This window comes from Pristis pectinata, chromosome 38 (assembly GCF_009764475.1).
Source record: "Pristis pectinata isolate sPriPec2 chromosome 38, sPriPec2.1.pri, whole genome shotgun sequence".
Lineage (NCBI taxonomy): Eukaryota > Metazoa > Chordata > Chondrichthyes > Rhinopristiformes > Pristidae > Pristis > Pristis pectinata.
Window position 1 is genome coordinate 12,541,614 of NC_067441.1, and position 15,219 is coordinate 12,556,832.

Genomic DNA, 15,219 nt, shown 5'->3' on the forward strand with positions numbered 1-15,219 from the left:
GCGCTGTGTATGTGGAATGAGCTGCCGCAGGATATGATTGAGGCAGGAACAATAATTACTTCTTAAATACGGTCGGGCGGGTACATGGATGGAAAGGTTCAGGAAAGGTTATTGAGCAAATGGAAGTAGATTGGATGGGCATCTTGAGCGGCGTGGACCAGTTAGGCCGAAGTGCCTGTTACCGTGCTGTAGAACTCTATGAAGCCTTCCTCCTGTATAAATATCGAGTGACTCTTCCGATAAAAAAATTCTATCCCTGTCATGTCTTTCCCTGATCAACCGTTCGAATCTTCTGTTAACCTGGGTTACCTAACGTTACTATCGTTGCCTCCATACCGTTCAGGGAGATAATGATTCCGAACTATTACAATCGCACTTTTAAGCGCCTTCCACTGATCAGCTGTCGTCTCCTCACTTTTGCAGCTGCTCGCAATCTACCTCTCCCAGGTCTTACCTCACACGATCGAAATCTGCCTTCCCCGAGTTTAGAGCCCGAACTCGGGGACCGATTTTATATATTTTTGTACGACTACCGTGAAGCTTACCGAACTACGGTCACTGTCCCCTCCCTACACATGACTTCAAAAATCCTCTTGAATGAGTTTTACGAATTCCTTCCAATATAAGCCTCCAGACCGAAGTCAATCCTTGTCAATATTGGGAATGGTAAACTCCGCTCCTGCTACAACACTTTGCGTTACAACCTTTTGCCAACTGCCCATGTACCTGTTCCTCGATGTCCTGTTTAGATTTTAAAAAAAAACGATGTTACCTCACCTGATGGGACGATCTACATATAAACGACAGGGAAGCCTTTCTGACACCACGGGATGTCAAAAAACTGTCAGGGCTATTGGGACAGTGACTCGCATCATCCTGTCTAAGGCGAATCGTTACTGTCTGACGGCTCCACCTCGCAGAACATCGATGTGTCCTGGTCGTGGGGAGCTGCTGTTCGGCAAAATTACTCGTCGTCTAGGGAATGGCGCGGGAGGTGATGCTAAGTCAGCTGTGATCCGGCCCAATGAAGCAATTATGGGAATTGAACTTGGCGAAAGCAATTGAAATCAATGTCCAAACAGAAAAGGACTAACGTGGTTAGAGGATAAGAATGGGAAAACGGAGCAGAAGTATCTCATGAACGGGAAGTTTAATCCAATGGGACAAAAACAATTCTCCAATTCCCTTCAGCGGTAAGAGATTAATCTCGCGCCTAAAATGTCAAAGAGTTTGTGGGGAACCGGTTGCAAACACCGCTTAGAGAACAAAACTATTTTTGTTGCGGAAACACAAAAAAACAAATAGGGACAGACAGAGCCTCACATTTTTCTTAAAGCAGATCTCTCCTTCGCCTCGTCGTGTTCTTCCACAATAAGAGAGGTCCCAAGATATCAGGTCATGTTTTTGATGAAACATCAAATGGCGCTTACCAAGGTAACAACTAGAAAACATTCATAATACCGCTACTTTGAAATGATAGTCAGATCGGTACGTAATTAGACGGCGGTTCAACGGAGCGATGAAATAGAAATACTGTTTAGTTTTTCAATGCAAGACATGACCAGTTTGGTATATTTTCCCAGACAACAGAACTTGGCTTAATGCTTTTCATGTTATACTTCAAGGAAGTGGACATGCAAGGAGGCAGTACTTTTGTAGTGTCCTCGGTATGGGAAGAATTTTCTCGGGATGATACCCGAGATGAAAAACCTTATTCATGCGGAGAGACCTGCAAGTTGAGAATAGTTTCGGGCCAACGGAACGCTGCACGGATTCGTGCCCCGCGTTCTCCACACGTAGCCAGGAAACTTTGACAGAGTTATGGCTCATATTATCCTGGAACTGCTTGAGACCAGCGATGAGTATCACCTGGATGGCCGAGGGAAGACTCAAGAGTGACTCTGCCTCAGATGACAAACCACATATACCTCAGTGTAGGAATGCCCGAACAACCTTTGACAGGAGATAATATAGGGGCGGAGTCTAACCTCCAATGCAACTGAACCCGTCTTCACTGTTGAGGATGTAAGATCAGCCTTCCGGAACATAGAACATTACAGAATAGTACAGGCCCTTCGGCCTACGATGTTATGCCGACATTTCATCCTGCCCTAAGTCCTATCTAACCCTTACCTCCCACATAGCTCCCTATTTCTCTATCATTCTTGTGTCTTACTAAGAGTCTCTTAAATGTCCATAATGTATCAGCTCCCACAACCTCTGCAGGCAGTGCGTTCCACGCACCCACCACTCTCTGTGTAAAAACTTACCGTTGACATCCTCCTTTTATCTTCCTCCAATCACCTTAAAATTATGTCCCCTCCTGTTAGCCATTGTCGCACTGGGAAGAAGTCTCCGCCTGTCCACTCGATCTGTGACTCTTATCACCTTGTACACCTCTATCAAGTCACCTTTCATCCTCCTTCTCTCCAAAGAGGAAAGCTCCAGCTCGCTCAATTAATCCTCATAAGACATGCTCTCCAATCCAGGCAACATGCTGGCAAATCTCCTCTGCACCCTCTCTAAAGCTTTCACATCCTTCTTATAATGAGGCAACCAGAAATGAACACAATACTGCAAGTGTGGTCGGACCAGAGTTCTATTGAGCTGCAACATCACCTCGCGGCGCTTGAACTCAATACCCCGACTAATGAAGGCCAACACTCCATACGGCTTCTTAACAACCCTATCGACCTGCGTGGCAACCTTAAGGGTTCTATGGACGAGGACCCCAAAATCCCCCTGTTCATCCACACTGCCAAGAGTCTTGCCATTAACCTTGTATCCTGCCTTCAAATTCGATCTCCTGAAGTGCATCACTTCACACTTATCCGGATTGAACTTCATCTGCCACTTTTCAGCCCAGATATTCACTCTGTCAATATCTTGTTGTAATCTACAGCAACCTTCTACATTATCCACAACACCACCAACCTTTGTATCATCAGCAGACTTTTCAACCCCCCCTTCCACATCCTCATCCAAGTCATGTATAAAATTCACAAAGAGTAGGTGTTCCAGAACAAATGCATTTTCAGTGTCTCTTCCTCAGCTGAGAAACCACGCATGCCTCAGAGCAGGGATGTCCGAACAACCCTTCACAGGAGATAATATTGGGGCGGAGCCTACCCGGAGTGTACATTGTGAGCGGACTACAATATTTCTGGTATCGCACATTATTAATGAGAACCCAGTCAATTTACACTGTATGCTGAATACGTTATTAATATAAATATGTGAATGTATTAAAATATCATTCATAATCCTGTAAACAATAAAGTCGACAAATAACGTAAATAAAGTTAAGAAATTAAATAACACCCAGTAGTTCTTTGCAGTGTTCACTGACTGAGTTGATAGAACGGGCTGAGCATCTGGACAATAATTCAAAGCCACTTGACGTGCAGAGCGTAATTTAACGAATGTGCCACACATATAGCAGTCAGTTCTAGTACCCACCAGGAATGCCAACGGCTGCAAGTACAGGATAGTAAATGCTGACGATGTAGTAAATTGCTGGATATCCCATTTTCGACCTGAAGCAGCAATAATTTCTTCGAAACGTTCCAACTGCCCACATGCGTTGGTTCACGGAGCCCTTATACACCAGGAGGAATGTCCATTAAGCCAATTAGTGCCCTACTCTGTCATAGTAGCCACAAGCCACTGAACAAACACTCGATGTAAACTATTTTTACTCATTGCGTCATTGTGTCGCATGTTTAACTATTCGTCTGACATTACAAGCAAATTGTTTTGATGTTAATTTGACAGATTTTCCGAGACGAAGTTTGCAACTTATGTTCTGTTTCGTGAATAATGAGCCACGGCAAAGAAACCTTTTATTTGGATCTTTAGTGTTTCAGATAACTGACGCTACCTCCTTGAGACACCTGTCTATTTTCACTTTGGTGCCATCACATCGGCTTGAAAGGCAGAGTCAGCACCTTGCTCTATCTTCCACTCGCTTTGTCTCTTATCTTTTTAATACTCTACTTCGACTCCTCACAACTCGGCTGCTCGCTCAACCTTGACTCAGGAGCAGACCTGTAGTGAAAGGAAGAGAGAGGAGCGGATGATAGACAGAGATAGATAGACAGACAGACAGACAGACAGACAGACAGACAGACAGACAGACAGACAGACAGATAGATAGATAGATAGACAGACAGATAGATAGATAGATAGATAGATAGATAGATAGATAGATAGATAGATAGATAGATAGATAGATAGATAGATAGATAGATAGATAGATAGATAGATAGATAGATAGATAGATAGATAGATAGATAGATAGATAGACAGACAGACAGACATACAGACAAAGATAGAGAAATTGAGAGATAGAGGAGAGACGGACGTGGACATTGATTGCATTGATTGATATTAAGTTACGAAGTTATTAAAATCAGAAGCACATTACTCCAATAAGCTGCAAGTGCCGTGTTTGAGCTGTACGTGCTGTGGTTGAGCATAATTGCACAGGATTTGGTTCAGCATGTTTCGGTGAGAGCAGCCTAGCAGGAAAGAACAAGTAGTTACAGGCAAGTTTTTCTTTGGAATTACTCTCCTTATTAGAGTAGATGTAATGGCAGTGAGGGCAGAAGCATGCTGCTGCTGTAGGACATGGGAGATCAGGGACACCGGTAGTATCCCTGCGGACTCCAGCTGCAGGAGTTGCGTGAAGCTACCTCTCTTGACTAACTGCATTAATGAACTGGAGCTCGAACTGGACGCACTTAGGATTGTCCTGAAACAATAGTTGGTCATCCCTAAGGTGTAGGCAGAAGATAGTTAGCTGAACAGCAGGAAAGGTAGAGCGAACAGGGTCCCCTGTAGCTATTCCTCTCAGCAACTGACACTGATGTTCGATGACCGATTAGGGCACAGCCTGGTCAGTGGCACTGCGGCCTGCTCTGAGGTTCAGCCAAGAAGTGTAATGTCAGGCAGAGTAATAGTGATGGGAAACTCAATAGTCAGGGGCACAAACAGGAGTTTCCGTGTCTGAAAAAGTGACGTCCGGATGGTGTGTTGCCTTCTGGGTGCCATGGTTGAAGATGTCTGGAAACGGCTGCAGAACATTGCCAAGGGGGATTGGGAGCAATAAGAGGTTGTGGTACACGTTGGCACCAACAACATAGGTAGAAACGGGAACAAGGTCCTGAGCGGTGAGTATAGAGAGTAAGAAAGGAGCCTGGAAAGCAGGACCACGAGAGTAGTAATTTCTAGATTACTCCCGGTGCCAAGTGTTAGTCAAGGCAGGAATAGAAAGAAAGCTCAGATGTGTAGCTGAGAAACTGGTGCAGTGGGCGGTGCTTCAGGTTCTTGGCTCGTTTGGGACGGGCGATCTGTACAAGATGGACGGATTGATGCTTCTTGCGACGGTTGACGGGACTGGAGGGGAAAGAGCTTGGCAGGAGGATGGGAACCAAAGTACCAGGTCAGAAAGTGGAGGAATTGAGAGGAATGTAGATGTCATGACCAGTAAGTCTGTAAGGAAGGATAGGCAGCAGCACGGTAATAGGAACGATGGGACAGACGGGTTAAAATGTCACAGAGTCACAGAGTTATACAGCAGGGAAACAGGCCCTTCAGCCCAGCTCGTGCATGCCGACCAAGTGGCCTTCCTGAACTGTTCCCATTTGCCTGCATTTGGTCCACATCCCTGTAAACCTTCCCTCTCCATGGAACTGTCCAAATGCCTTTTAAATGCAGTAACTGTACCCACCTGTACCACCTCTTCTGGCAGATCGTTCCATATACGCACCGCGTTCTGTAATAAAGCTGCCCCCACGTCCCTTTTAAATCTTTCCTCTCTCACTTCAAACCTGTACCTGTAGGTTTGGACCCCTCTCCCCTGGGGACAAAGACATTGGATGTTCACATGGCCTATGTCCTTCATGGTTTTATGAACTTCTTTGAGGTTACGTGCACTCCAGGGAAATAAATCTTCACCCATCCAACTTCTCCTTATCACCCAAGCCCCCTATTCCCAGGAACATCCTCAAATCTCCTTTGCACCCTCTCCAGTTTAATGACAGTCTGACAGGAGCACACCCAGAACACAGTGCTCCAGATGCAGCTTTACAAACGGCGTTTACAGTTGTAACATGATGTCCCAATTCTGGTACCCAATATTCTGACCGATGAAGGCAAGCATGTCAAACGACTTCTTCACCATCCTGTCTACCTGAGTTGCCACTCTGAAGGATTGAGGTCGCTGCACCCCCAGGTCTCTCCGTTCTACAACACTCCCAGGGCCTGACCACTTACTGTGTTAGTCCTGTCCTGGTTTGTCTTATCAAGATGCAACATCTCCCATTTATCTGCCATTCCTCACCTGACTGACATAGTTGATTAAGATACCTTTGTAATTTTAGATACATTTCTTCACTGTCCACTAAAACACCCAGTTTAGTTTCCCCTGCAAACTCACTGACCAGGTCACCTGCACTCTCATCCAAATCTTTCACATAAATGATTCTGATATAAACAACAGCAAACCCAGCACTGATCCCTGTGGGTCACCTCTGGTCACAGGTCTCCGGGCTGAAAAACGACCCTCTGTCCCTTACCATCAAGCTAACATTGTGTCCATTTGACCCGATCACCCTGGATCCCATGTGATCTTACTTTCTAGAACAGCCAACCATGCGGAACCTTGTAAAAGGCCTTGTTGATGTCCATGTAGACAACGTTTACCTCACTTCCCTCATGTTCCCGGTTGCCTCTTCAAAAAAAAGAACTAACCAAATTTGAGAGACACAATTTCCTCAGATGGAGCCATGCTGATCATCCATACTCAGTTCTTGCCTTTCCCAATGCAGGGAGATCTTGTCTCTCAGAATCTCCTCCAAAAACTGTCCCGCCACTGATGTTAGCCCCACCAGTCTGCAGCTCCCAGGCTTTTCCTTACAGCCCTTCTTAAATAACAGCACAACATGAGCCACCCTCCAGTCTTCTAGCCCCTCACCCATGGCTTTCGACGATACAGGTATCTCAACAAGGGGCCACACAATGTCTTCCCGACCTTCCCACAATGTCCAAGGACACACCTGGTCAGGCGTCAGGGCTTTATCTACCTTGGTGCATTTTAAGACCTCCAGCGCCTCCTCCACTCTCATGTTGTCTCTCTTAAAGACATCACTGTCCCGATTTAAGGGGGCCTGTTGACTCCTACTATTTAACTGTTGTATTGGAAATGTGTTTCTGGGTGTTGGGCTCGGTGTGGGACTGAATGTCTCTGCTGTATGACACTGAGGAACTGATGAGCTGTCGGTATTTCTGTGCTCTGTAACGTACCTGGTGTGTGAGAGACGGAGCGGCTGCTCTGTTCCTTGTGCCTCGGGAGGAGGGAACATCAGAGCTGATTGAAGTATCTCCCTGTGGGAAGGAAAAGGAAACGGGATCAGTGAGGGGGAGGTAAAAGGCAGACGGCTGTGTAAAGCGGCTGCTGCAGCCAGTGCCAGTGTGTGAGGCCGCTGCAGGGCTGCAGCTCTCGGCTTCTGCCGACCAGCAGAGGGCGGCAGCTCCGCACCAAATGAGGGACACACACACCTCCACATCCCGGCACGGATCCGGGAATGGGACTGCCCGTGGAGCAGGGAGATTTACACAGCTCGCATTTCCACTCACCTCCCCCGGCGGACTCGCCGCTCAACTGCAGCCAAACAGCCGCTGTTTAAACTGCACACAGCCCCCCCCCCCCACACACACACACTTCTCACCGAGAGCCTGCAACAGGCGCCCTTTGTAAAACTGCCCCCACCCTGAGTGCCCGGCTCTTTGTCCACTGCTCACTGTCAAGTAACAACACAGACGGGGAGACTGGAACCAGACCGGGGACTTTCCCTACTGGTCTGTGGAAAAGGAAGCAGCAGTGACCGTTAGCGGCAATTCCCTCCCACCCCCATCCCGGGACCGGCCTCTCCCTCCCCATTCACTCCATGTTCCGGGCCCAGTCGCTGCTCCACTCCGCCTCTTCTCCCCAGCTGACGCCTCCACTGCCCCGAGTCCGGACTCCATGCCGATCCCTGGGCCCATCTGCGGAGCGGCTCCCAGAGCGATGCGCTGCTGGAAGAAGGCTGCTGTCAGCGCCCTGCCCCCGGGCCCAGGAGCTCTCCATTCCCGGCTGCTTTAAACCCGCTCCCGCCGCTCGCTGAGGGAATGGCGCTCACAGGCGGAGCTGCAGCACACGACTCATGTGTTCTGCCGCCTGCTGTCAATCAGGGCCAAGGGGCGGGGCTAAGTGGCGCATGCGCTCCTGTCCGCCTGACGTCACAGGGCGAAGCCCAGTTCACTTTGATCAGAGTCTGAGCGAAGCGTCCGGGCCTGGGGGAGGGACAGGGCGGGTTTACACCCGGGACCCTCCGCTGTAAAACATGTCCACTTGGGATCGTTCTCTGCAATCTGTTTCAGCTGTTCCTGAGGCTGAACACAAGGCCCTTTCTTATCGGGAGACTCTTCCGTCCCGGGCTCACTGCAGACCGGCCTGTTCCACATTCCGAGTCTCCGATAAACTGATCACTTCAACAACAAACTCTTTGTCGGTTTTAGTGTTCAAAATTCTGTTGTATTTAGCGTTAACTTTGGAAATAAACATCTCCCCGTCGGGGAATTGAACCCCGGTCTCCCGCGTGACAGGCGGGGATACTGACCACTATACTAACGAAGAAGCTATAGAACGCTGTTGCCCATCTTTCTGTTGTCAGGGTACAGGAAGACTCACATGATCACACTAATGTTAGTTGATTGATTGCAAAACCGGCGCCTTTCAGACACCCACCTCAGTGTGTGACCGGAGGGGTCTCAGGATACTCCAGTGATTCAGTCACTTGTTCTGTTTAAGGGCCGGCCGGAGGAGGGGCTCCCATTTGGGGTCCAATTGTGTGTGGTTGGAAATAACATTTACAATCAGGATTTATTTCCCCATTTGCTGATGTGAGAGGCAGGAAACGACTAGTTCAGGGGTCGACTCTCACTTCAATCCTATACCTGATAAGTAATCACTGGGTGCTGTGTAACTCCAGTCTGTTGGAGGGTGGTGACAGCTGCTGGACGGAACAGGGACTGCAGTAGAGTGAGGAATGTTCGTATAGTGGTGAACACAGCTGCCCTCCAAGCAGTTGACTCGGGTTCGATTCCCTGCCATCGCTGGTTGTTAAGTTTTAATCTGACATCGGGACTGCCAGAAATGAACCTCTTGCAGTTCAACGGTCTGTACAGAAGTGGAGGGGCATAGTGGTCCACGGAATACATGTCGTTCGATGAGTCAGGGTTAGAGAGTTCCCATTTTTGTTTCATTAATTATCACTTACTGTGAGAAGGTCAATGGGTCATGGATGTAATTCCCGTACCTCACCTTTTCCCGTGAAATCGATGAACGGATCAGTGCACTTTCCTGTTCTCACTCTGTACCAGATCCCCACAGCAAACTAGGTCATATGTGATCGTCCCATTACAGGAAGGATGCGGAGGCTTTGGAAAAGAGCAGAAGCGGTTTACCAGGATGTTGCCTGGATTGGAGGCCATAAGCTATAAGGAGGGTTGTTTTCTCTGGAGTGCCGGTGGCTGAGGGGAGATCTGATGGAGGTTTTTAAAACTATGAGAGGCATAGATAGGGCAGTGAGTCAGAATATTTTTCCCAGGGTAGAAATGTAAAATACTAGAGTGAATGCATTTAACATGAGTGTGGGAAGTTCAAAGTAGACGTGTGTGACAAGTGTTTTACACAGAGAACGAACGGTGCCTGGAATGGGCAGCCAGGTGTAGAGGTGTAAGAGGCTGTTAGATAGACGCATTAATCTGCAGGGAGTGGGTGATATGGATTATGTACAGGCAGAATAGTTTAGTCTAATTCGGCATCTAGTTCGGCACAGACATGGTGGGCCGAAGGGCCTGTCCCTGTGCTGTACTGTTCTATGTTCTATGATCCCAACATGTGCCATATGATTTGTTTGCACGGAGTTACGTCAGTTTATTCACTTCCCGCTCCCTGTCTACGTTTACCCAGTGCAATCTCTCACCTAACTCCCCCTCCATTCCGACACGGACTACACCCAGTGCTTCTGCACTGACAGGTATAATAGAGTGTCACATGCCATTCAGCCCAGCATGTCGGTACCGAACATAACATTCCCGTCTGTGCTAAACCCGTTGTCCAGCCCTAGTCCGACAAACGACCCCCCCCCTTAAAAGTCAAATATTCCTCTGGATACTTCATCAGTGTTGTGAGAGTTTTTGCCTCCACCGCCCCCTCGGATCGTACGTTCCAAACACTAACCACTCTCTAAAGAAATAAACCTTCCTCAGACTGTCTCCATACCCCTTCCCCCATCTCGGAGCTGGATATTTCTGTCCGTCATCCGTCTGTCATTGTGGCTCTGTGTTTCCCCTTTCCAGGGGTAAAGCCGGCCTGTCCTTTGTGTCCCACAACCCCGTCATGTGATGTGTTTCGTCTCACCCTCCCTGTCAGAGATGTTCCCCTTGTTCTCCCCACTGTCCACTTCCCACCTTCTCTGCTGCTGAACATTCACTTGTTCTCTCTCTGGTCCAGTTCTAATGACGGGTCCCGGCACTGAAACGTGAACTTGCTTTCGATTTCCACAGGCGCTGCCTGACTTGCTGAATGTTTCCAGCACTTTCTGTTCTGTATCAGAGCACAGCCTCAAACAGCAGACTTCAATGTGTATGGGACTGTTGCTGAGCACAACAGGTACCGTCGTTCTCCTCTCTGGATCTGTCCACATGAAACGATGGAATGAAAGGAACTTTAATATCGAAATGTGAGATTTTCATTCTAAGTGAAGTGAAATGTATATTGTGGGGATGTGTGACGTGACAGCGTCCTGTTGTAAAATGTTCAGCTGAAGAGTAGCAGAGGATGGTTTCGATCAATCGTCCTCTGGGTTCTGGGCTCAGCCCGCTGCCGCTGCCCCACTCTGCTGTTGCATCTTTCTGTATTCCCTCTATTAATCTTGTTTGTCGTTTTCCTTTCCGACTTCACACTCTTTCTTTTGCCGGCTTCTTTTTTCTTCCCTCTCACTTACTACTTTATATCTTCCCATTATATATACACACATACATCTCTCTCGCGCTCTCTTGCTCTCATCCCGTTACCATCCCTGTGCTGCCTGTACTCTGTCCCGGTCGGATACCTCGTTCCCAACATTTCAACATTTCAGCAACAACCTCCTTTGACATGATTTAATGGTTGCTGTTACTGTAACCCTGCTGTCGGACATTGTGTTTCTCTTCCTCTGTTTCTCCTCCGACATTTGGGTCATAGGTCAATGTACAGAGCAGAGGGCACAGTATGAGCTGCAGTGGGGGATGACCTGGGGATACTTTAGCCCCTCCGCGGGACAAGGACTCTGAACACAGTCTTAGTGTTAAATAATTTATTTACAAAGATAAAACGCGGGAATATATGGTAACGGGGGCAACACACAAACATACACACACACACGCACACACACACACACACACACACACACACACACACACACACACAATAAACTGGGTACAAACAATGAAGGAAAAGCAATACGCTACTAGCCACCCCTTGACTCAGTGCAGGCACGGTTCTAAGTTACCAGGGATATTAACTAATTTCTCCAGTGCTATTCTGTGGTTCCTCGGCCTGGAGTGAAGCAGACGCTCCTAACTCTATTAAAATTACTCAGCTTACCGACAAGGCCTGCCTCGGAGACAAAAGAGAGAGAACTCAGCACATGTGGCACTCTTTATAGTGCTGGAGAACTAGGGGTCCAGCCCAGGTAGTTCAAACAGGCCAGTGGCCAGAGGTGCTTAAATGGACCAATGGTTAGGTGTGCACTGATGGGTGGAGTACAGCCAAACCTTGATTGACAGTGGTGTGTCTTCCGACCAGGTAGGTACAGTGCTGTCATCAAACCAGGAAGGGACTGTGCTGTCACGTGACAAACACGACCCTCCACAACACAACATCACGCAATGGCTTCATGCACACCTGGTGGTGGCTCATTTTGTCCAATCCCGAGGTATCATTAACTTCCTAAACCTGTCACCGTTACTGAATAAATGTCAGATTTCCTTCAGTGTTGAAGGGCCGGCAGCTCACTTTGTCTCTTTATGACCCTCCTGATGTACGTTGTCGACCCGAAACGTCGACGATTCCTTTCCTTCTGCAGATAAAATTTGATCAACTAAGTTCCTACAACACAGAACATAGAACCGTGCATCACAGGAACAGGCCATTCGGCCCACAATGATGTGCCGAACTATTAAAAAATTAGTAATCAAATGCCCAACTAAACTAATCCCTTCTGCCAACACACTATCCATATCCTTCCAGTACCTGCCCATCCATGTGCCTGTCTAAGAGCCTGTTGAACGCTCCTTTGGTATTTGCCTCCAACACCACCCCAGGCAGCGCATTCCACGCACCCACAACATTCTGTTTTTTAAAAAATGCCCCACACATCTCCTTTGAACTTACCCCTTTCACATTAAATCCATGTTCTCTGGTATTGGACACAACGAGATTAAGAGGCGCGTCTCTGGGAGTTGGCGTTTCCCAGCTCTCTGTGGCTCAAGCCAACATCAGGTTTGCATTTTACTGTCGAGTCCATTCTAAAGTCAGTCAGAAGTTTCTCCCGGGACTTGCACCGGGAATAGTTCAAAATTCAAGATCACCAGCGTGAAGATGCCGAGGACTGAACGCGGGATCTCATACATGCAAAGCATGGGCGCCGCCACTGAGCTTCATCCCCACTGCCACTCCGTAATTTCAAAAGACCGCTGCTTGCTGTGTATCACCCGTTGAGGAAAAGACGTAGACATTGGAACATAGAGAGTAGGGCTGCCATCGGCCATTCGGCCTTTCCTTTCCACCATTCAGTGCGATCATTGTTGATTAAACCACTGTCCCGTTCTCTCCCCAGCCCCCGTGAGCCGAAACCATTTATATTCCAACTGAATGATCGAAGAGCCGAAATTAAATCAAAACACTACAGTAGTCCTGGCAAGTCCGTCAGTTCCAAGGATATCGCTGGAGGAATCACACACATCCCGGTGAAAGGGAAGCGGAACATCGGGGCTCCCAGACGAGATACCCCGCAGGGAGGGCTCCCAATGAGCCCAGTGAGGCAGCAGCAGGGAGCGGCCGCCTCTGGACAGCGCAGTGTTACCCAGCTGACAATGACACGCACAGCGAAAACTGCCAGATCGCCAGCGTCCCTGGGTGGGCTCGAACCACCAACCTTTCGGTTAACAGCCGAACGCTCTGACCGATTGCGCCACAGAGACACTTTGAAGGAAGCGGGGATGAATGTCAGCCCTGATGAAAAGTCTCGGCCTTCCTGTGTGTTGAGTAATGATTCATTCCTGGGTTGGGATCGGCGACGAGGGACTGGTGCTGCGAACTGTTTTTTTTACAATCTGAATAAAAGATTTGGAGCCGGGGGCACGAACAATATGGAACAGAAAATGCTGGAAATACGTAGTCGGTAAGATTGGAACCTGCGCGGGGAAACCCCAATGGATTTCTAGTCCATCGCCTTAACCACTCGGCCACGACTACCGCGCTCCGCATAGCTTGGTAGCCAGAAGGACATTGGCCATCGGATAAGAAGAGTGTATCCCGGGACGGACAGGGACAGCACCGGTCCCGCAGGCAGAGAAACAAGTTTGAGCTACAAACAGAAACTGCTGGAAACACTCAGCAGGTCAGGCAGTGCCAGTGGAGGGAAAACAAGAGTTAACGTTTCAGGTCGATGAGCTTCCACCCTGAACTCCGGGTGGGCGGTTGGACGGAGGGAGTCTCAGTCAGAGTGGGACGGTGTTTCCTCACCCCGCCACCACAACCCCAGACCTCCCAGTTTGTTCTCAGTCTCTGAATGTGGGCATCAGCTGCAGGGGCAGCGGTTATTGCCGTACCCCAGCTGCCCGGGAGAAGGTGGGGCCCGGCCGCCTCCCTGGGCCCCTGCGATCCATCTGGTGAGGGAGCTCCCACTGGGTTCTCAGTGACCGGGCTCCGGGTTTCTGAGCCGGCGGCCAGGCAGCAATGGCGATGGGGGAAATCTGCAGGGTAGCCGAGGCTGGGCGACCGGGCCGGTTTCACACCCCTTCTCCTGTCTGATCCACCCGACGGGTTTGCTGGGCCGCTTCAGACGGCAGTCAACAGGCGACCAGATTGGTGTGGGCTGGAGTCACATACAGTCCAGATCGGGTGAGGACGTCAGGTTTTCTTCCCCCAGCACCGAGAGTCAGCAGGTGGGTGACACTGAGTTCGGTTGGCGGGGCTGAGCTGATGTTCCGTTTCTTGTCAAAGGGCATTACATGACACTTTTCTCTTCTCTCTCCACGGGCGCTGCGTGACCTGCTGAGTTATAGAGCATGTTTTGGGGTCATGTACAATTTCCGGCAACCGCAGTATTTGTAAGCTGTTTGAATCCGACAATGCATATACAAAGGCGGACATGGACTAGGGCGAGACTGACAACGGTGCGTTAAATTCTCCCCTCACTTGCACAGGTGTATGTTAATGAGTATTAAGGGGGTGGAATAGCCTTGTTGTTGAAGTACAGAGACCTTAACGTGAAAGCTAATGCAGGTAAGAGTGTGACGCATCCAAACAGGGGAGCTCCTTCATGAGGAGGTGCATGGAATTTAACAGCCGGGTGGCTTTGTTCCAAACATATTAGAGTTTGAGTAGGCCCACACTGGAGGTATGTGTGTCGTTCTGTTCGCCATACTGTCGGGAGGGCCATATTTCGCGAGAGAGGGTGCAGAGGAGATTCACTAGGATGTCAATTGCGTTGTAAAGGTTGTTCCCTTTGGAACAGCGGAGATTGCGACCTGTTTTAATTGGGTGCATGAAGTGACAAGGGACATAGGAAGAGTAGACAGAGCTGTTCCCGTTGCTATGGGACTGGAGCAGGAGTCCATACGCCTATCGAAGAGCCCAATTAAGCGCCTCAATCGCTTTTGCCGCCACCACCCCAGGCAGCGCATTCTACCCACCCACCAACCACACTCTGTGTAAAAAAAACTTAACCCGCACATGTGATTTGAGCTCACCCGCTCTCACGTTAAATGCATACATTCTGGTATTCGACAAAGTAAACTTAAGAGGCGTATCTCTGGGAGTTGGCGATGCAATATTACAGGTGATTTATCCATGTCAGATGTCACTCTCCCAGCTGTCTGTGGCTTGGGACCACATCAGTTTGGACT

At 48.8% G+C, this 15,219-nt stretch overlaps 3 non-coding genes across 3 annotated transcripts; all 3 read right to left on the reverse strand.

Moving 5' to 3' along the window:
* Nucleotides 1-8,605: 8,605 nt before the first annotated feature.
* Nucleotides 8,606-8,677, reverse strand: trnad-guc (transfer RNA aspartic acid (anticodon GUC)). The gene has a single exon. It is a non-coding gene; the product is annotated as a tRNA-Asp (tRNA).
* A 4,539-nt stretch (nucleotides 8,678-13,216) lies between these two features.
* trnan-guu (transfer RNA asparagine (anticodon GUU)) lies at nucleotides 13,217-13,290 on the reverse strand. Its single transcript has one exon. It is a non-coding gene; the product is annotated as a tRNA-Asn (tRNA).
* A 192-nt stretch (nucleotides 13,291-13,482) lies between these two features.
* trnas-aga (transfer RNA serine (anticodon AGA)) lies at nucleotides 13,483-13,564 on the reverse strand. Its single transcript has one exon. It is a non-coding gene; the product is annotated as a tRNA-Ser (tRNA).
* Between the last annotated feature and the right edge of the window lie 1,655 nt (nucleotides 13,565-15,219).